The 21,777-nt window shown below is 42.4% G+C and overlaps 1 pseudogene; it reads right to left on the bottom strand.

The window, feature by feature from the left end:
• Positions 1–19,424: 19,424 nt before the first annotated feature.
• Positions 19,425–19,844, bottom strand: LOC105521419 (annotated as a pseudogene).
• Between the last annotated feature and the right edge of the window lie 1,933 nt (positions 19,845–21,777).

The raw sequence follows: 21,777 nt of genomic DNA on the forward strand, positions 1-21,777 counted from the left end.
CGCCCCCCTCAACGCTTAGCTCTCAGACCCCGCCCACCCCCGCGTTTGTCCAACCCGCATCCCGCTACCCGGAAGCACCGGGCGCCCTGTGTGGTGCGCAGTGATAAACAAAGGGACGTGGTCGTCGCGCTTCCCAGTGCTCACGCTGTTGGGGGAGGCAAACCTTGGCCGAATCAACCCGATTATTATGGGCAAACGATAAACTATGGTGCGTGGTCATCCTGTGCGTCTGTTTTTGGACAACCCGGGAGCTAAGAATGAGTTTTACCTTTTGAAATAGTTGGAAAAAAATTAAAACAAAAATATTTTCTTGGCCGAGCTTGGTGGCTCATGCCTGTAGCCCCAGTACTTTGGGAGGCTGAGGCGGGCGGATCACCTGAGTTCGAGAGCAGCCTGGCCAACATGGTGAAACCCCGTCTCTACTAAAATACAAAAATCGGCCGGGCGTAGTAGCGGGCGCAGTAGCGGGCGCCTGTAATCCCAGCTACTCCAGCTACTCAGGAGGCTGAGTCTGGAGAATCGCTTAAACCCAGGTGGTGGAGGTTGCAGTGAGTGGAGATTGCGCCGTTGCACTCCAGCCCGAGTGATGAGAGCAAAACACCGTCTCAAAAAAAATTTTTTTTTTCTTTTCTTAGCACATGAAAATTATGTGAAATTAAAATTTCAGTGTCCATAAAGAAAGCTTTATGGGGACACAGCCACGTTCATTCCTTTAAGTATGAATGTGGCTGCTTTCCTCCTGTAAGGGCAGAAAAGCTATAGCCAGCAAAGCCTGCAATAATATTTACCATCTGGCTCTTCAGGAAGAACGTTTGCCGACTCGTGTTAGGTTTTGAAAAGAAGGCAAGGGTTAAAGAAAGACACACACACACACAGAGAAAGAGGGCAGCTCAACGGCAAACGCAGGCTTTATGTCCAGCATAATAACCTACAGAAGTAGGGAACCAGCCTAATGCCAGTGCCCACCACTGCTTACTGACTGGGCAATATATAGGTATGGGCGGGAGGCGTCTGGGCAGTGTGGCTTGCTGCCTGGCAGGATATTGATATAAAGATGTTCTCATGATGAGGCGGTTTGGCCCTTGTTCCAGTGGGATGTCATCATGGTGTCCCTTGGAGCTTTGCCCAGCAATGTATGAGAGGGATGTTTCTTTAGTTGAGCCTTTGTCTGCCTTGTGGTCAGGGGATTAGGCAGGATGTTTCTCACAGACCAAACCCCTGTGAAATGTTTCACTTTGACCGAGGTCTGCAGAATAGCAGGGAGCTTACAAAATGGTGCAGTTTAGACTAACATCTTGGACTAAACCCACCAATACATAAATTACAGGTTGACATAGTGGCACGAAATAATAGGATCATCTATTTTATATGGAGCAGGGGGTAAAGACCTTCCTGAGGTGATATTTAAGCTGAATTCTGAAGGAAAAGGAGCCAGAAAGAGGAGGAGGCAGCTTCTGCATACTCAAGGAACTAAAAGACCAGAGCCTGGGGTAGTGGGGTGGAGGGCATATCAGGTGGGAAAGGTGGGCAGAGGGCCACATCATGAGGGCGCTATAAGCCATCTGGAAGATTTGGGGGCTTTGAGAAGCTGCTGAAGTTACAACCGGAGAGTTACATGATCACATCATTTTAAATAGTGCTCTGACACTAGGCCCAGAATGGATTGATTGGAACCCTGGAGACCAGGAAGTTAATGTAGTAGACTAGGGAGGAGTTGATAGTGGCTCTGGTCCTTCAATCCACTTGTCCAAGGTGATTTTTTTTTTTTTTTTGAGACGGAGTCTCGCTCTGTCGCCCAGGCTGGAGTGCAGTGGCCAGATCTCAGCTCACTGCAAGCTCCACCTCCCGGGTTTACGCCATTCTCCTGCCTCAGCCTCCCGAGTAGCTGGGACTACAGGCGCCTGCCACCTCGCCTGGCTAGTTTTTTGTACTTTTTAGTAGAGACGGGGTTGCACCGTGTTAGCCAGGATGGTCTCGATCTCCTGACCTCGTGATCCGCCCGTCTCGGCCTCCCAAAGTGCTGGGATTACAGGCTTGAGCCACTGCGCCCGGCCTTGTTTGTTTGTTTTTTTTGAGACCGGGTCTTGCTGTCTTACCCAGGCCGGAAGGCAGTGACATGATCATGGCTCACTGCAGCCTCAGCCTCACAGCTTCAAATGATCCTCCACTCGAGTAGCAGCTGGGAGTACAGGTGCATGTCACCATGACCAGCTAATTTTTTTTTTTTTTTTAGAGATGGGGTCTTGCCATGTTGCCCAGGCTGGTCTCAAACTCCTGGACTTAAGCAATCCTCCCGCCTTGGCCTCCTACACTGCTGGGATTATAAGTGTGAGCCACTACACCCGGCCTAGGGTGATTTTTCTTCAAAATAAACCTAAATTCTTTAGAACTCCCTACTTAAGTCACTGAAGCTGCTCACAAGGTCCTTGACAAGGGGTCCATGCCTACCTCAAGTCAACCCTGACCTCCACATCAGCTCCTCACCTACTTACCACGGGCTCTTTTTCCTTGCTTCTGCTTTTGCTCATTGAGTTCTTTCTTTTCTCCATCTGGAGGCACCCACCAGTCCTTGTCAGAGGTCCTAGTTAAGCTTCACTCACCCAAATCCCCTATAGACAGAGTCCATAGTCCCCAAGTTTAGAAGTCAATTGACACACACCCTATAACTATAGTCAGGTATGTGTCTCTCTCTCCCAGTAGATGGAGATATTTGACACCACGGCCTGCACCCATTGTATTCCCAGAGCTAAGCAGTGGCTGCACACACAGCTGATCTTACCAACCTCATGCCAAACCAGGGAGTCGATGCTTATAGGAATGAGGCTATGAGATCTGATTAGGAGAGCTGTTTGTGTACCCATCACTATTCCAAACCAAAAGGTCACTCTCAAGAAGAATCTGATCAGGCGTCCTTTATGTGGTGTGGTATAATAAAAAATAGATATTTGGTCTTTGTCTTAGTTCCTGGCACAGAGCTTCTAAAACCATTGGAATATCCTGAGTGCTGTGTCTTTTGTTATTCATAATGAGCCCATTTTGACCATACCTAAGTTTATGCTAAGCAGATGACTCAAGATAGAACCCCTAACTCGCTTCAGGATGGGGGTTGGTCACCAGAGAAACAAACCACGTGATTAGAGGGTTGAGACTTCCAGCTCCCGCCTTCAACCTCTGAGGAGAGGAGGGAATTGGAAATTGGGTTCAATCACCAACGCCCAATGGTTTAATCAGCCATGCCTAGGTAATGAAACCTCATATAAACACTCTAAATGCGGTTTGGGGAGTTTCCAAGTTGGTGAACACATTGATGTGCTTGGAACGCAGCACGCCTAGAGAGGGCATGGAAGCTCTCCAGCCCCTCTCCATTCCCACCTTGCCCTGTGCATCTTTTCCTATAATCTTTACAGCCAGGTTTGAATGCATTGTTTGGATAAGCAGGAACAAACTTCTCCTGTGGGGAAGATAGTTCATAAAAAACCAAATGGAATCTCAGTAACCCTGGTGTCTGGGTCAGCACAAGCTTCTGGCCCTCTCTTCTTTTGTAGGCACGTGGGTCACTCGCTCAGCACCTGCTTCTGTTCTTGGGAAAGTGCTGCTGCCAACATGGAGGCAGTCAGGGGTTCCTGGCCTGCACATGGACAGCAGGCTGGGGTGCCTGGGAACCAGGAGAAGCAGTGGGTTAGCACCCAAGGAAAGGATAGCACTCAATGGTGGTCAAAGTTAGGACACTCCAACCACTTGACACCTGAATGCTACCATTCAGAATCCAGGGGAAGGGGAGAAGTAATGGTTTTTGACCAAATTCAGCCCATTGTGAGGGGAGTAGTGGTGATATAAAACTATATAGATTCTCGTCCAAGTGCAGTGCCTCACGCCTGTAATTCCAGCACTTTGGAAGACTGAGGTGGGTGAATTTCTTGAGCTCAGGAGTTCGAGACCAGCCTGGCCAATATGGGAAAACCCTGCCTCCACCAAAAACACAAAAATTTGCCAGGCGTGGTGGTATCCGTCTGTAGCCTCAGCTATTCAGGAGGCTGAGGCAGGAGAATTGCTTGAACTTGGGAGGCGGAGGTTGCAGTGAGCCGAAATCGTACCATTGCACTCCAGCCTGGGCGGCGGAGTGAAACTCCATCTCAAAAAACATAGCTATGAGGTTGAGTGTGGTGGCTCATGCCTATAATCCAAGCAATTTGGGAGGCCGAGGTGGGCGGATCGCCTGAGGTCAGGAGTTCAAGACCAGCCTGGCCAGCATGGTGAAACCCTGGCTCTACTAAAAACACGAAAATTAGCTGGACATGGTGGTGCACACCTGTAGTCCCAGCTACTCGGGAGGCTGAAGCAGGAGAATCACTTGAACCCAGGAGCCAGAGGTTGCAGTAAGCCAAGATGGCGCTACTGCACTCTAGCCTGGACTAGAGTAAGACTCCATCTCAAAAAAACAACCAAACAGAAAAACTATATAGATTCTCATCATATGTATAATAACATGCAACGTAATTAGAAAGGGGAGGTGAAAAGAGCCCACACAGAGCACACCTACTCTGTGTTGGGCCTAGTGCTAGGGAGATATTTCCACAGACATTTAGTTGTCACAAACTTGAGATAGAGATTATCTCCCCATTTTACCCAGGCCACCCAGGAAGGTCAAGCAATTTACTCACATTAGCAAAGTAATAACTGAGTATTTAATTTGTTGATTGAATATATAAAGCTCCAGTAACTATCGTTAGCAGTACAGCTTTTTTCTAAGGACCACATTATCTCCTTTGGAGGGATGCCCAGAAGTGACTAGACCAAAAAGTGTAAATACCAAAACAGTTATAATTATTACATGCCACAATGCCTCTTTCATTAAATGCTCTAGAAACATTAGCATACGATGTCAGTGATGAGCTCCAGTCTAGAAGCAGGTCCCTGAAGGCAGCAGAAAGGCTTCGTATCTTTTCACGTGGCATTAAGTTTTGGAAATCACTTTAGAAAGCTTTAAGTAGGTGAAATGAATGGGAGTGTGGGAAGCATCATTCTCTCTCCTGTATTTCTGAGGGGAGCAGTTAGACATCATAGTCACACTTAGCACAATTTGTATTTACATTTACTTTTTATGTTTTTGAGACAGAGTCTCACTCTGCTACCCAGGCTGGAGTGCAGTGGTGTGATCACGGTTCACAGCAGCAGCCTCAAGCCTCAACCTCTGGGCTCAACCTCCTGCCTCAGCCTCCTGAGTAGCTGGAACTAATGACTAGTGTGCGCCACCACACCTGGTTAATTTTTCTGTTTTTTTTGTAGAGACGGGGTTTTGCCACATTGCCCAGGCTGGTCTCGAACTCCTGGGCTCAAGCGATCCTCCCACCTCAGCCAGCCAGGGTGCTGGGACTATAGGCATGAGCCACAGCGCCTGGCTGCATTTACATTTTTAAAAATATTCAAAAATAGAGGATGCATTTACTTTTTAAAACCCCTTCTCTCCAACCAGAGAATGAGCATTTTGAAAGCAGGGACCATGTCCGTTTGCTTACCACTGTAATCCCATACCACTGCACAATTCCTTGGTATTTAGTAGACTTTTAATATCTGATGAATGAAATAGAGAAAACCTTCTTGCAAATAGAGTTGAAATGGAAAATGCTATTCTTAGCACATTGGGTGCCTGGGCTCCGCTACAGAGGCTGAATCACAGGCCGTGGGTTGCCAACATTGGAGGTGTATTTATACAGAGCAGCAGCACAAGGAGGAGCAGTGAGCGTGAGTGTGGTGGCACAGGTGCTACATACTGCACAGCTGCTACATACCGCACAGCTGCAGGATTCCCAAAGAAAAGAAAAAACCCAGTTCAAGTTCATCACTCTTAGCAATCAGTCTCCAAGAGTCTTCCTTTGATTCTTAACTGAGTCAGTGTTTGTATCACGGAGACTGTTTGAGGGACAAGAAGCTAAAACATTCTATCTGCCACTCAATGACACTTTTCTTCACTGATAGCTAGAGGGACAGATGTCCAAGTCTGCCAAAACCTAGGGCTGCTTTTCTGCCTTACACCACAACCTCATAGGGCTGAATTTACCAGTGCCCTAAACTCTAGTCTCTTAGGTCTGGCAGGTTCCATATTCTAACATAGTGGTCCTAAAATATGAAACTGCATCAGAATCATTGGAGGGCTCGTTACACACTGGTTGCTAAGCTCTACTCCCAGGGTTGCTAATTCAGTCAGTCTTGGGCAAAGCCAAGAATGCTCACTTCTAACAAGTTCCCAGGTGATGTAGAAGCTGCTGGTCTGGAGACTATACTTTGAGAACCACTTTTCCAAGAAAAGTAATGACATGTTAAGAGGCAGTAGAAGCAGCCCATTCTGGGTGCTAACAATACAGAGGTGTGTTGTCTGGAGAGAATTTTAAAACAGTAATAAAACAATTAAAAAGGCAGTCACTTTTGACCGGGCGCGGTGGCTCATACCTGCAATCCCAGCACTTTGGGAGCCGAGGTGGGTGGATCACTTGAGCTCAGGAGTTCAAGACCAGCATGGGCAAGGTTGAAAATCCTGTTTCTACAAAAAATACAGAAAAAGTAGCTTAGCATGGTGGCATACACCTTTAGTCCCAGCTACTTAGGAGGCTGAGGTAGGAGGAGGTCAAGCTCTTGACTTGAGCTCGGGAAGTCAAGGCTACAGTGAGCCACGATCATATCACTCCAGCCTGGGCGATAGAGTGAAACCCTGTCTGGAAAAAGGAAAAAGAAAAAAAAGCCGGTGCAGTGGCTTATGCCTGTAATCCCCACACTTTGGGAGGCTGAGGCAGGTGGATCACTTGAAGCCAAGAGTTTGAGACCAGCCTGGCCAACATGATGAAACTCTGTCTCTACTAAAAATACAAAAGTTAGCCAGGCATGGTGGTACATGACTGTAATCTCAGCTACTTGGGAGGCTGAGGCATGAGAATCACTTGAGCCTGGGAGGTTGAGGTTGCAGTGAGCCAAGATTGCACCACTGCACTCCAGCCTGGGCAACAGAGGGAGACTCTGTCAAAAAGAAAGAAAGAAAGAAAAAAAAAAGAAAAAATCAGTCACTTTTTATTATCATCATACTCATGCAACTCTGAACAATATCAGTCACAAAACACTCCTGAAAAAAAATCTTTCAATTATTTCTAAGTTGAAATAGTTGCTGTGGATGCTCTTAAATATAAATCAAGTTAGCACATTTTATTGCTTATCATTAATAAACACTGTATTCTATATAAAAGTTAATTTGGGAATCTTACTATACAGTTGGTCTCTAAGACACTTGGACTGAGCTACATGTGCTTATTTGGAGGGCAAGTTCTTACTGATTCAGAACAGTTTGAGTTCCTTGAAGATCACTGTGGTCACAGTTTGTGTCTCTAAGCCTTGTGTTACTACAGATTGCATTTAAACAATAGATTTAAAATGAAAGAGAATATGGTTGTATGTAATTTTTCTTTTCCAAGTCATCTTTTTTCTGGGGTGAAGTTCTAGATGAAGATTCTAAGACAAAATATTTGCAAACAGTGGGACTTGGCCTTAAACAATGTACAGTAAAATAGTAAGCTTTACAGTTGTCAGATGGATTTGGTAATTGTCTCCTAGGCAAGACATCAAAAACACAGCAACAAAAGAAAAAAATAGGTAAATTAGACATCATCAAAATTAAAAGCTGTTACACATCAGACAACAGTATTAAGAAAGTGAAAACCCACAGAATGGAAGAAAACATTGGCAACTAATGTATCTGATAAGAATCTAGTATCCAGACTATGTAAAGAATTTTTTCAACTCAACAATAGAAAGACAGTCTTATTAATATACAGGCAAAGGATTTGAATAAACATTTCTCCAAAGAATATAAACAAATGGCCAAAAAGTACATGACAAGATCAACATTGGTCATTAGGGAAATGCAAATCAAAACCACAATGAGATACCACTTCACATCCATTAGATTGGCTATCCTAAAAAGTTGAAAATAACAAGTGTTGGCAAGGCTGTGGAGAAACTGGAACCCTTATACATTGCTAGTGAGAATGTTAAATGATGTACAAATTTCCACTGTGGAAAATAGTTTGGCTGTACCTCAAAAAGTTAAACATAATTACCATATGCCCCAGCATTTCCAACCTAAGTGTATACCTAAAAGAATAGAAAATAAATGTTCACACAACAACTTGTACACAAATGTTCATAGCAGCACCATACACAATAGCCAAAAGTTGGAAATAACCCAAGCATCCATCAACAAATCAATGGATTTTAAAATGTGGTATATCAATATAGTGAAATGTCATTCAGCCATAAAAACAAACGAAGCACTGATACATGTTAAAACATGGATGAGCTTTGAAAACATTACACTAAGTGAAAGAAACCAGATACAAAAGGCCACGTATTACATGGTTCCATTTACGATGACTGCTTAGGCACAGCGTTTCCTTTTCGGGGGATGAAAATGTTCTGGAACTGTTATTGAAACACCAGGAGTTCTGTCTAGGTCCTGATGCTCACAGCACAGAAAGCCAATGACTGAGAAAACGAAGGAGAAGGCTTTAATCGGGTGCTGCAGCCGAGCAGATGGGAACTCAGTCTCAAGTCCATCTCCCTGACCGACTAAAACTAATGGTTTATATAGCAGGGGAGAAATGTAATGATGTGTATGAAAACAGGCTGGGGAGGGGCAAGGAAGTAAACATGATGAATGAGGGGTCTGGCATCTCATTGTTGGAATGTGGTGATTTGGTGAGTTTCCATTCTTTGATGCTTTTTTGAGAGGCCTGAAAGTTATTTCCTGATGAAGAAACTCAGATAAAACAAATGCAAGTTTCAAGCCTTAAGACCAGAAGGGTCTATTCCTATTCATGCAATAAAACTATCTATGGGACTAATGGGTCGGTTCCAGAACTAGATAGTGATGAGGGTTGCACAACATTGCGAAAGTACCAAATGCCACTGAATTGCACACTTTAAAATGGTTACAATGGCAAGTTTTGTGTTGTGTGTATTTTGCCATAATAAAAAGAATCGTCGATTGGGCAGGACTTCTGGTGATGGTGGAATGAAGAGTTCACAAACTCTGTCATGAGAAACAACTATAAAACTGGACAGAATTGTCAAAGACAGACATCTCAGGGCCCTAGAAATTGACAATGCACACAACAAGTTGAGAAATGGTTATTCATGAAAAACTGCTGAACTTCAGGTAAGAATGGTGGCAATCTGTGGTGCTCTTGCCTGGTACTCTCGTCTCTCCGCTCCCTGTCCAGTGCAGATGGCACAGCCATGCTACCAGGGCAGAGCTGGTTGTGAAAAACAGCAACTTTGCTGATGCTGGAAAGGGCTGACTTGATTTAGAACAGAAAACGAAAAACATATGCCAAGTAATATTCTCAGTAAGAATATCAAGCTCAGTGGGAATTGAACTGGGAAAGCCCACAGCTCTGCTAGCCCGAGGTTGCAGTCCCACTTGGCAGCCAAGCCAGAAATTTAACAAGGAGATCCTGGAAACAAGAAAACTGAAGAGGGACTGGATGAGCTCTCCCCACATCCCTGGCTGGTTGGAAGGCTGCACCACACACGTACGGGCAAGGCCCAAAAGGGCTCTACCTCTCTGCACATATTCCTAGCAGACTGAAGACTATCCACACAAAGGAAGAACCAGGAAAGCCCATTGGAAAGGAAAACCTGGGGAAAACTTGGAAAGTGCTCAAACTTTGAATGCACTCCTCAACCCACACACAGATTTATAGGCAAAGAGTGGAAGGCTTGCTGGCACAAAGTGTTTGAGTAAAACCTCTGACTAATCATTGGTTTACCACTAAGATATTCAGACACAAGGGTGCCCCCTAGGAAGCCAAGATTTTAAAAAATAAGAAGAATTAAAAACAAACAAACAAAAAATACTTGAGACACACAGCTCTAAAACACCACTAAGAGAGACAGATTCTGCAAATTTAATCTAGGTAAGTTTCTAAAAGGCAAAACAAATAATAAACAAACAAACAAAATCAGCCAGGTATGGTGGCTCGTGCCTATAATCCCAGCATGTAAGGAGGCTGAGGTGGGAGGATCACTTGAGCCCAAAAGTTTGAGACCAGCCTGGGCAACATAGTGGTAATACGGAAATGCTGGTAAAGGAAGAGCATAGTCCCATTTATTTATTCATTTATTTATGAGACAGAGTCTTGCTCTGTCGCCCAGGCTGGAGTGCAATGGCACAATCTCTGCTCACGGCAACCTCCGCCTCCTGGGTTGAAGCAATTCTCCTGCCTCAGCCTCCTGAGTAGCTGGGATTACAGGCGTGTGTCGCCACGCCCAGCTAAGTTTTTGCATTTTTAGTAGAAATGGGGTTTCACCATGTTGGCAAGGCTGGTCTCAAACTCCTGACCTCGTAATCCACCCGCCTCAGCCTCCCAAAGTGCTGGGATCACAGGGGTGAGCCATCGCGCCTTGCCCGTGCATAGTCACTTTTAAATGATACGGAATGAGGGGATGGAAGTGCTGGGTAGAGGAGGATGTGGTCCCTGGCTAGGGCTCCACTCCCATGGCCCTGGATGAGGACAAGCATTTTTGTTTTCCTGCCAAAATGCTGCATTTCCGAAGACCACCCTGACCTGCCACGCCCCCATCCTGTGCCTATAAAAGCCCTAAGACCCTAGCTGGCAGACACACAGGCTGCTGCACATGGAGAGGAGCAGATCGGTGGAAGAACACAGAGGCAGCTGAAGGTAGAGAGGGGCACATCAGTGGAGGAACACACGGGTGGCTGGACGTCAAGAGGGCTGCGCCGACAGGGACCGGCACGCTGGCAGTCCACTGACAGAACAATGCAGAGTGTGGCTGGGGCAGTGAGAGGAGAGCCTGGGTCGCTGAGTGCCCGGCTCCAGGGGAAAACTATCTCTTGTCTGGCTCCCCCATCTGCTGAGAGCTAGTTCCACGCAATAAAACCTTGCACTCATTCTCCAAGCCCACGTGTGATCCGATTCTTCCGGTACACCAAGGCAAGAACCCCAGTGTACGGAAAGCCCTCTGTCGTTTCGACAAGGTAGAGGGTCTAATTGAGCTGGTTAACACAAGCCACCTATAGACGGCAAACTAAAAGAGCACCCTGTAACACATGCCCACTGGGGCTTCAGCTGTAAACATTCACCCCTAGACACTGCTGTGGGGTCAGATCCCCGCAGCCTCCCTGTCTGTATGCTCCCCTAGAGGTTTGGACAGCGGGCATTGAAGAAGTGAGCCACACCCCCATCACACGCGCTGTGAAGGGGGACAAGGGAACTTTTTCCGCGTCAGTGGGACTCCATCTTTAAAAAAATTAATTACATTAGTCAGGCATGACGGCATGCACCTATAGTCCCAGGTTCTCAGGAGGCTGAGATGGGAGGATTGTTTGAGGCCTAGGGGTGGGGGGTGAAGGCTGCAGTGAATAGTGATTCTGCCAGTGCACTCCAGCCTGGCAGACAGAGGAGACTCTGTTTCAAAACGAAACAAAAAACTAACCAGCAATAAAAGAGCCCTCAGGAGAAAAATCAGAATCCAGAGTCACTACAGCATATTATTTTAAAATCCAGTGTTCGACAAAAATAATGAGACATGAAGAGAAATGGAAGATGTGACTCATACTCAGAAAAAAACCGCATCAATAGAAAATTGGCACTTTTCAAGACCAGGTGTTGTATTCAGCAAACAAAGACATTAAAACAGTTATTATAAATATGTTACAAAATTTATAGCAACTATGTTTAGAGAAATAAAATTTAATGTCAAAGACTCAACAAATAGTAAATCTCAATAAAGAATTAGAAGCTATAAACAAGAATTAGATGGAAATTCTAGACTCAAAAAGTACAATAACAAATGAAAAATTCACCAAAAGGACTCAGCAGCAGACCTGAGATGTCAGAAGAAAGAATCAGTGAACTTGAAGAGAGTAGAATAGAAATAATCTAATCTGAGGAAGAGAGAGAAAGATGAAAGAAAAGGAATAGAACCTCAGAGATCTATGGTATATCATGAAGCATACAAACCTATATCAAAGCGTGATGTCTATGGAAGTCCGAGAAATATAAAAGAGAAAGGGGAAGAAAACATACCTGAAGAAATAATGGACAAAAAATTTCCAAATTTGAAAATTCATCTACAGATTAAAAAACCCAAGGAACTCCAAGTAAGAGAAACATAAAGAAATCCACATTTAAACACACTGTCATCAAACTGTGTTTTTGTTATTTGTGTGTATGTGTGTGTGTGTGTGTTTTGAGACAGAGTCTTGCTCTGTCACCCAGGCTAGAGCACAGTGGTGTGATCTTGGCTCACTGCAACCTCCACCTGCCAGGTTCAAGCAATTCTCCTGCCTCAGCCTCCTGAGTGGCTGGGATTACAGGAGTGTTCCACATGGAGAAACCCCATCTCTACTAAAAATACAAAAATTAGCTAGGCACTGTGGTGCAGACCTGTAATCTTAGCTACAGGGAAGGCTAAGGCATGAGAATCACTTGAACCTGGGAGGCAGAGGTTGCAGTGAGCCAAGATTGCGCCACAGCACTCCAGCCTGGGCAACAACGTGAGACTCTGTCTCAAAAAAAAAAAAAAAAAAAACAAAAGATACATTAAAACAGTACACTTAAAAAAAATTTAACACAAAAGAAGGCAGTCAAGGAAGGGCAGAGAAACAGGACAGGATAAATATACAAAACAAATAGAAAAATGGCAGTCATAAATCCAGTCATACCAATAAATACATTAAATGTGAATAGGCTAGACAGAAAAAACAGACTGTCAGACTAAATGTTTTAAAAAGCAGGATTTAATTATATATTGTCTATCAGAGACACATGTCAAATTCAAAGACAAAAGTAGGTTGAAAGTAAAAGGATAATAAAAGATATATTATATGAACAGGAACCCTAAGAAAGCTAAATTGGCTGTATTAATATCAGACAAAATAGGCTTTAAGATAAGAAATATTACTAGAGATAAGTATAAAAAGTACTCCTACAACTCAGTAATAAGAAGACAAATTATCTGATTTAAAAATGGGTGGCTGGGCACGGTGACTCACGCCTGTAATCTCAGCACTGTGGGAGGCCAAGGTGGGCAGCTGACCTGAGGTCAGGAGTTTGAGACCAGCCTGGACAACATGGTGAAATCCCATCTCTACTAAAAACACAAAAATTAGCTGGGCGTCCTTGTGGGCGCCAGTAATCCCAGCTACTTGGGAGGCTGAGGCAGGAGAATTGCTTGAACCCAGGAGGCAGAGGTTACAGTGAACCAAGATTACACCACTGCACTCCAGCTTGGGCAACAGAGCAAGACTCCATTTCAAAAATAAATAAATATATAAAAATAAAAATAAAAATGGTCAAAAAATTTGAGTAGATATTTCACCAGAGGAGAGATGAAGAGACAAAGAATTGATGAGTAAATGAAAAGATGCTCAATGTCTTTAGTCATTTGGTATATGCATATTAAAATGAAAACGGATATGCTACTCACATCTGTAGTCCTAGTACTTTGGGAGGTCAAGGCAGGCGGATTACTTGAGCCCAGCTGTTTCAGACCAGCCTGGGCAACATAGCGAGACATGTCCCTACAAAACACACACGCACACACAAATTAGTCGGGCGTGGTAGCACGTGCTCTGTGGTCCCAGCTCCTCGGGAGGCTGAGCTGGGAGGATCGATTAAGTCCAGGAGGGTGAGGCTGCAGTGAGCCATGATCCTGCCACTGCACTTCAGCAAAAAAAGAAAATACACTGCTGATGGGAATATAAAATGGTGCAACTACTTTGAAAAGAGTTTGGCACCTATTAAAATTTAAACTCTAACTATGACCCAGCAATTCCTCTCCTAGATATCTACCCAAGAGAGAAAAAATATATGTCCACACAAAGACTTGTCCATGAAATGTTAATAGCACAATTGTTCATAAATAGCTAAAATGTGATAATAATGCAATGTCCATCAAGTGGTGAGTGCATAAAGAAAATATCCACATAATGGAATGCCATTCAGCAATTTAAAAAGGACATGCTACAACATGGCTGAACTTCAAAAACACGTTGCTGAGTGAAAGAAGCTAATCACAAAAGACGACATATTGTGTGATTCCATTTTTATAAAATTTCCAAAAAGAGTCAAATCTATAGACAGTGAAAGCAGATCAATAGTTGCCTGGGGCTGGAGGTAGGAGCAGGGATTGACTACAAATGGGAACAAGTAAACTTTTTGAGATGATGAAAATGTTCTAAAGCTGGATTGTGATTTATAGAGTTACTAAAGATCATTGAATTATACATTTACAAAGGATGCTCTTCATGATAGGTAAATCACAACTCAATAAAGCTATTTAAAAATTAATCACTTTCAATTGCTATACAAAATTATGGAGGCAGGCATTAATTATGGAACAACAAAATGCAAGGAAATGGATATTTGCATAGAAAAAAGAAGTCCAAAGAGGAATACTGAGAGAAACAACAAAAGATGCTGCTCACCCCTGTAATCCCAGCACCATGGGAGGCCAAGATGGATGGATCACTTGAGGCCAGGAGTTCAAGAACAGCCAGCCAACATGGTGAAATCCCATCTCTACTGAAAATACAAAAATTAGTGAGGCATGGTGGCGCACAGCTGTAGTACCAGCTACTCAGGAGGCTGAAGTGGGAGAATCACTTGAACCCAGGAGGCAGAAGTTGCAGTGAGCTGAGATCATGCCACTGCACTCCAGCCTGGGCAACAGAGTGAGACTCTGTCTCAAAAATAATAATAAAAAAAGATATCAGTCTTACACTACCAGAAGAAATAAAAATGATAATGTTTGTATGACTAAATTGTTTTCACAGAGGACTGGACACTCATTCTAAGTAAATGGATCTAATAATGCTAATGTTCATCATGATTTAGCAAATTTCTGATTTTTGCAGAAGTGAAACCCTTTTATTTGAACCAAATATAACATATATACTTGATAAATTTTCTGGTAAATATATTTTAATGGAATTTTTTTGACTGAGGAGACATCTGAAAGTTACTTGAATAAGTTCCAATGAATAAATACATGGACAGAATTTTAATCTCTGCAATTTGTGAGATGGGATTTTTACGAATCTTTGACAAATTTGTCCTACGCTTAAGACTTTTCCTAAGTATTTGTGTGTATGTTGCTTCATGTGAAAGAATCTTTTTAGATTTGAAATTAATAAAATGAGTTTTTCAATCAACTCTGAGTGAAGATAGAAAAACATGTGTTATAGCTTTTTAAGAATTTGTCTATCAGATTTTCCATTTTTTACTAGAAAATCCTCCACAAAAAGGAAAAGAAAAATCTGTCTATACTGTCTATTGAACATAAGGATGCAAAAAAGATAAATTTAGACACAGTCATTGACAAATTTGCAGAAGTTAAGGCTCAAAAATAATAACTGTAATATTAATTACCATGACAGAACAAAATGAGTATAAGGTTTTTTCCTTTTTTCAAAAAAACACATTAATGTAATTAAAATTATTCATTAACTACTCTTTTCCTTTTTGTATTATAATATTCATTTATATTGGCATTTATTTATTTATTTATATAGACAAAAGTTCTTACTCTCTGCTTTTTAATTTCTGGGACTTACTATTACTATTATTATTATTATTTTTTTGAGATGGGGTTTCAGTCTTGTCGCCCAGGCTGGCGTGCAATGGCATGATCTCGGCTCACTGCAGCCTCTGCCTCCAGGGTTCAAGCGATTCTTCTGCTTCTGCCTCTCGAGTAGCTGGGATTATAGGCACCCGCCATGACACCCAGCTAATTTTTGTATTTTTAGTAGAGACAGGGTTTCACCATGTTGGCCAGGTTGGCCTTGAATCCTTGACCTCAGGTGATCCACCTGCCTTGGCCTCCCAAAGTGCTGGGATTACAGGTATGACCACCATGCCCAGCCTATTATTATTATTGTTATTATTCATTTTATTTCATTATTTTACTGGAAATGATTTTGTCATATGAAAAAGAGGGACAGTAAAAAAATTATCCATTCCAGGTGGCAAATAAGCTAGGTACTCACTTGGGTAAAAGGGAATGAAGAAATTCCTACACTTATGTATGTATTCACTCATTCAAGAAGTATTTACTAAGCAAGTGTAATTCACCAGGAAATATTCCAGGTACTGGGGATACAGGAAATCCTATCCTGTCCCTCTTTTTTATATGACAAAATCATTTCCCATAAAATCATGAAATAAAATGAATAATAATAATAGGCTGGGTGTGGTGGCTCATACCTGTAATCCCAGGTGTTTACATTCTAGTGATTCACTCAGGAATCCTGTATGGAGGTCTCCCATTCCATATAAGTGCAGTGGTGTGTTGGAGCTGGCTTGCATTGGCTTGTGAGAGCCAGGTGTGTGCATCTCTTTCCAACTCCCTATTCAGTGATGTTACGCTAGTGACTTCGAATTGGCCTTGGTGGCAATCTTTACACCACGTTTGTTTGTATTGGAATGAATTTAATTTGTAGGTTTATTTTGGGAGAGAGGTGATACCTTTATAATAGCACGTATTCCCATCAGTATCTCTCCATTTATTCTTTTATTTATATTCTTTTTATATATTTAAAAACATTTTGTATTGTCCTCTATGAAGATCTAGTACATCCTTTGTGAGATATATTCCTGGATGCCTTAGAGTTGTTATCAACCCTGGGAATGGCATCTTTTATGCCTAATACTCTCTTATTAGTTTAAATAGTTTTTCTCTATGTTCTCTTGGATTTTCTCATTGGCTGTAATATCACCTGCAAATACGGATAGTGTTCTCTTTTTCTATGCTAACACGTCTTATTTATTTCTCTTATTACACTGGCTAGGAGCTCCAGCATAATAGTGAATAGTAGTGCTGATAGCAATCTTGTTCCTGACTTAATGGAAATGAACTTTCAAGCATAAAGTTTATGTTTGGGGTAGATATGCTTTAACAGGTTGAAAAAATTCCCTTCTATTCTTAATTTGTTAAGGGTTTGTTTTTTTTAAATTATGAATCCACATTTAGTTATGTTGAATGATTTTTTTTTTTGCATTTTTGAGAGGATTGTATGATTTTTTTCCTTTATCAATTAATTGGCAAATCACAGGGAAAGATTTCCTAATGTTAAATTATGCTTCTGTGAGTAAAGGGGAAATTAATATCAGGCTGGGGCTGATGCAAGCCTGCCTGACACTGACCTTGGTCCACAATACTGTTTCCTTGGAAACTGCAGAGTTAACATAAACGGGCGATGTTGCGTACGCTGACTACACAATTGTGTGGAACTGCGCATGGGTCTGGAGGCATTGTCAGTGAGCGTACAGTTGCTTATGCAACTGGGAATGGTAGGAAATATTGGTAGGAAATAGAGGCTTCAGGTTATTTATTTATTTATTTATTTAAAGAGGGCCTTGCCTGAGACCCAGGCTGGTCTCAGACTAGGCACAAGAGATCCTCCTGCCTCAGCCTCCCAAAGTGCTGGGATTACAGGTGTAAGCCACTGCGCCTGGCTAAGGGTTTAGGTTCTATGAGTCAAAGTGATCGCTGCACATCTTGGCTCGCCCATGGCAGCTGTAAGTGCCCTGTGGATGAATGACAACGGGACATGTGTACTTGGGTAGCTGCTGGGCCACCTGGTGAGATGAAGATGCAGCATCTGCCATATATTCTGCCTTGTATTCTAGGTTACAATTTATTTCTGTCTCATGAGTCTTGCTGTCAACTTGAACCTATAATCACAGCTGTAGTCTGCACCTTCTTTCAGAGATTATACTTAGCATAATTATGCGGCAGTATTTTAGTTTTACCTCTAGGGGACAGTCGTGGATCATAAATTGGTACGCTGTTTTAAAAACCATCTAGAATAAATTAAACTGAGTGCCCTTTTAGGTTATGTACTCCCCCCCCCTCCCATTTTACAGATGAAGGAACTGAGCCTTAGAAAATCTAAATAATTTGCTTAGTTCACATAACTTGTAAATAGCAAAAAGATCTGGGAATTTTTTTTTTCAGATGAAAAATTATACTTTATTATAACTTTTAAAATTGCAGAATGTCAGGCTGAATATCATTAGACACGTACACAAAACCACTCCTCTCTAAAGTCATCTTCTACACCCTCTCAAAATTTGGCCAATGAATTATGCCTCAGGGAATTTTCCAGTTCAACCCCATACACCAACATGGAATAAATGGAAACCCTAGCCCTTTGGTTTTGCCCACAGTTCCAAAGCGATATTACAGGTGGAACATCTGGTGCAGGAGGTCATTCTTGCTGCTGTGGGTGTGAGTAAAATGTCCCTCTGTATGCCTCTGGTCCTGCAGGCTTTGTTCTCTTTCTCCTTGTTTTGTCTCCTTCTGAAGGGGTTGCCTTACCTACTGCAATCAAAAGACATCTTCTGCTCAGAATCACAACAGATAGTGAGTGGTTCAAGTGAGAAGTAATGTTATATAGTAAGTTACTGAATCTACAATGAGAAATTGAACTCTGGGGCTACAACTCAAATATGATTTCAAGGTAAAGAAAATAATGTCTTGGCTGGCTAGTGAAACGCTTATTTCCTTCTAAAATCATAATTGCAATATGGACTTTTGCTTCATGCTGCATCCCAAGGCACAAATCAGGTAACCTACATCTCCCAAATGATCAATGGAGCACTCCATCCTATTTTACCCTCAATGCTAAGAAATTAGTCTAGAGCCCAGAAGTTGTTGTATAGGTGACTTGGGTTACTTGGTGCTCAGGCAACAACCGCCACAGACCCCACCCATTTCTTTAAATATGATGATGCTAAGATGGAGGAGGCCCCTGCTCAGAGGAAGCAAGGACGTAAAAGCTGGGACAGACCGCGCTGAGGGTCACTACACTAACAGACCCAGATGACACGATGGAACGTGAATACTGAAGCCAACAATCTTCTGAAAATCTCTTTTTCGAAACCCATACATCTTTTTTTTCTAATCAGGAAATCAGGGACAGGGAAACATTAGCATAATTATCCACCAACATGTTCTTCTTAACAAAAGTGAAGATTATTTTAAGAATATGAAAAGTGTTTCAAGACATCTGTTTTCAGGGATATACCACAGCAACAGAAGTACTTTTCAGAGTTGGTTCATTTTAAAGTCCATCTCAAGAACAAGGGCAGCCAGCTTTCACAAGGTACCAAAACATGCTCTGGCAAAAACATTTCTGCTTTAAGTTGTATGCTGTCAAGTTCAACTATTTTATACATAGCTGATCCTTTTCTGACAGTAAAAAAGGTACAATTTTTTTAAAACTCCAAAATCAATAATTTCTGGGTAGGATGAAGGTAGAATTTTGGTTGTATTTCACACTTCAGAACACAGATGAAACCAAAAGGTCTGCAATTGTCTCTACATTCACATCTTTCAAAGGTCCTGTTCTCCTTTCACATGGATTCATCTGAATCATTGCCATCCTGATTTGAAGACATATTTTTAACTTTCATTAGTGGTAAATAGCTCCTAAGTTCAACCATTTCCCTCTTCTTCATTTCTTCTTTTACTCTCCTTTTCATTTCCTGAATTTGGGCTTTTCTCTCACTCCTCTCTTCATGATCTCTGCGTTCTTTCTCTGCTGCTGGGTCTGGGAACCACTCCACTTTGGTCTTTTCTAATTGGTTCAGGATCTCATTTACTTTCTTCTCTCCTATCACAAGTTTTACATCCTTCTGCCTGTGAAAACCTATCTGCCCCACATCCAGGTCAGCTGTTTTCTTCAGGTTAGACCGTGGCGTATATACCACATTAACGTGGTTCATCTTACAGCCTTGAATGCTACTGGCCTTCACAAGGTGGGCACAGTCCATCAGCACTTCCTTTGGAATGTCTTCTATATTATCTCCCAGATATCTTCAGGCAAGCCATGCTTGATCAGATCTTCATTTTCATATTTATCCTTTCCCATGTAAATAGCATAGGGCAATGAATTAACGCTGCTGCTAGTGAGGTAGAACACCATGGTCTCGGTGGTGATGCGGTGACTCCACCACCCAGCAGCAGTGCTCAATTCACCCAGATCTGGGATTTTAACCTACATCTACTTGCCACTAAAGTACATGCTCTTAATACACACAGAGGGAACACCTCTCTTTTCTCTTCTTCCCTCCTTTCCCCTCTCAATCTCTTTTTCCCCTTGAAGCAGTCCAGCAAAGTGGTTAAATGTACTAATTCTGAAGTCAACCTCCTTGACTAGGAAGGATTGGCCCATATGGGTACCTAAAAGGTTAGAATGGCAGCAAGAAATTGACTCACATGAAAAATAAATTACCTACCACACCTACCAAAGTCTGGCTCTATGACTTACCAGCTGTGTGACCATGGGAAGGTTACTTAATTCCTCTGGGGCACAGGTCCACCTGTCAAAGTGAGATGATAAAGGAAATTCTTGCTAAGCCTTGAGCATGTGTAGGTGAACTTACACCCTGCTTGGCTCTGAGCCTGGATGAGTAATAAAATGCAAAAATCAATCAGTTAGGGTCCCAGAAGAAGGAAGCAAAGCAAATGCTTCTGGGAAAATTGATCAGAATCAGAAAAAAACCCATAACAAACAAACAGACAAAAACAAACCCCTAACCTGATGAGGAACTTTTTTGTGTTTGTGATTTGTGCTTCAACCGTTCACTTGGATTCAACTTCGTGGATTTACTGGGTCCATAAAGTTTCCAAAAAGCACAAATGGAACTGGGGCTCAGTTCCATTGCAGCCAAACAATCCCGAGAGGACAAGCTAAAGACTTATTTAAACCATTTAAACCAATCACCTCTCCTTATGAAACTGTGTGACTTTTGCCCTTATAAGCCCACCCTTGTCTTTGGACTGGGTGTCAGTCTTCATGAGACCTGCTCTTCCTTGTATATTACTCACCTAAGAGTAAACCTTTAATGCTTATATGAAAGAGTAGTCAACATCACTGATTATCAGAAAAATGCAAATCAAAACTACAATGAGATATCCTCTCTCTCCAGTTAATTAAAATGGCTTTTATCCGAAAGTCAGGCAATAACGAATGCTGGTGAGGATGTGGAGAAATGGGGAACCCTCCTTCACTGTTGGTGGGAATGTAAATTAGCACAACTGCTATGGAGAACAGTTTGGAGGTTCCTCAAAAATCTAAATAGAGCTACCACATGACCCAGCAATCCCACTGATGGGAATATACCCAAAAGAAAGGAAATCAGTATTTCAAAGAGGTATCTGCACTCCCATGTTTATTGTAGCACTATTCATAATAGCCAAGATTTGGAAACAACTTCTGTGTCCATCAACAGACAAACGGATTCTTTTTCACAATTGAGTACTATTTAGCCATGAAAAAGAATGAGATTCTGTCATTTACAACAGCACGGATGGAACTGGAGGTTACTATGTTAGTGACATAAGCCAGGCACAGAAAGACAAACTTCACATGTTCTCACTCATTTGTGGGAACTAAAATTAAAACAATTGAACTCACGGTGAAAGACAGTAGAAGGATGATTAGCAGAGGCTGCAAAAGGTAGTGGGGAGGGTAGGGAGAGGAAATGGGGAAGCTTCTTGGGTACAAAAGTAGTTAGAAAGAATGAATAAGATCTAGTATTTGATAGCACAACAGGGGGACTATAGTCAATAATACTTTAACTGTACATTTAAAAATAACTGAAAGAGTGTAATTAGGCTGGGTGCAGTGGCTCACGCCTGTAATCCCAGCACTTTGGGAGGCCAAGGCAGGTGGATCACCTGAGGTCAGGAGTTCGAGACCAG

The sequence above is a fragment of the Colobus angolensis genome, unplaced genomic scaffold, assembly GCF_000951035.1.
Source record: "Colobus angolensis palliatus isolate OR3802 unplaced genomic scaffold, Cang.pa_1.0 Scaffold4, whole genome shotgun sequence".
Taxonomy (NCBI): domain Eukaryota; kingdom Metazoa; phylum Chordata; class Mammalia; order Primates; family Cercopithecidae; genus Colobus; species Colobus angolensis.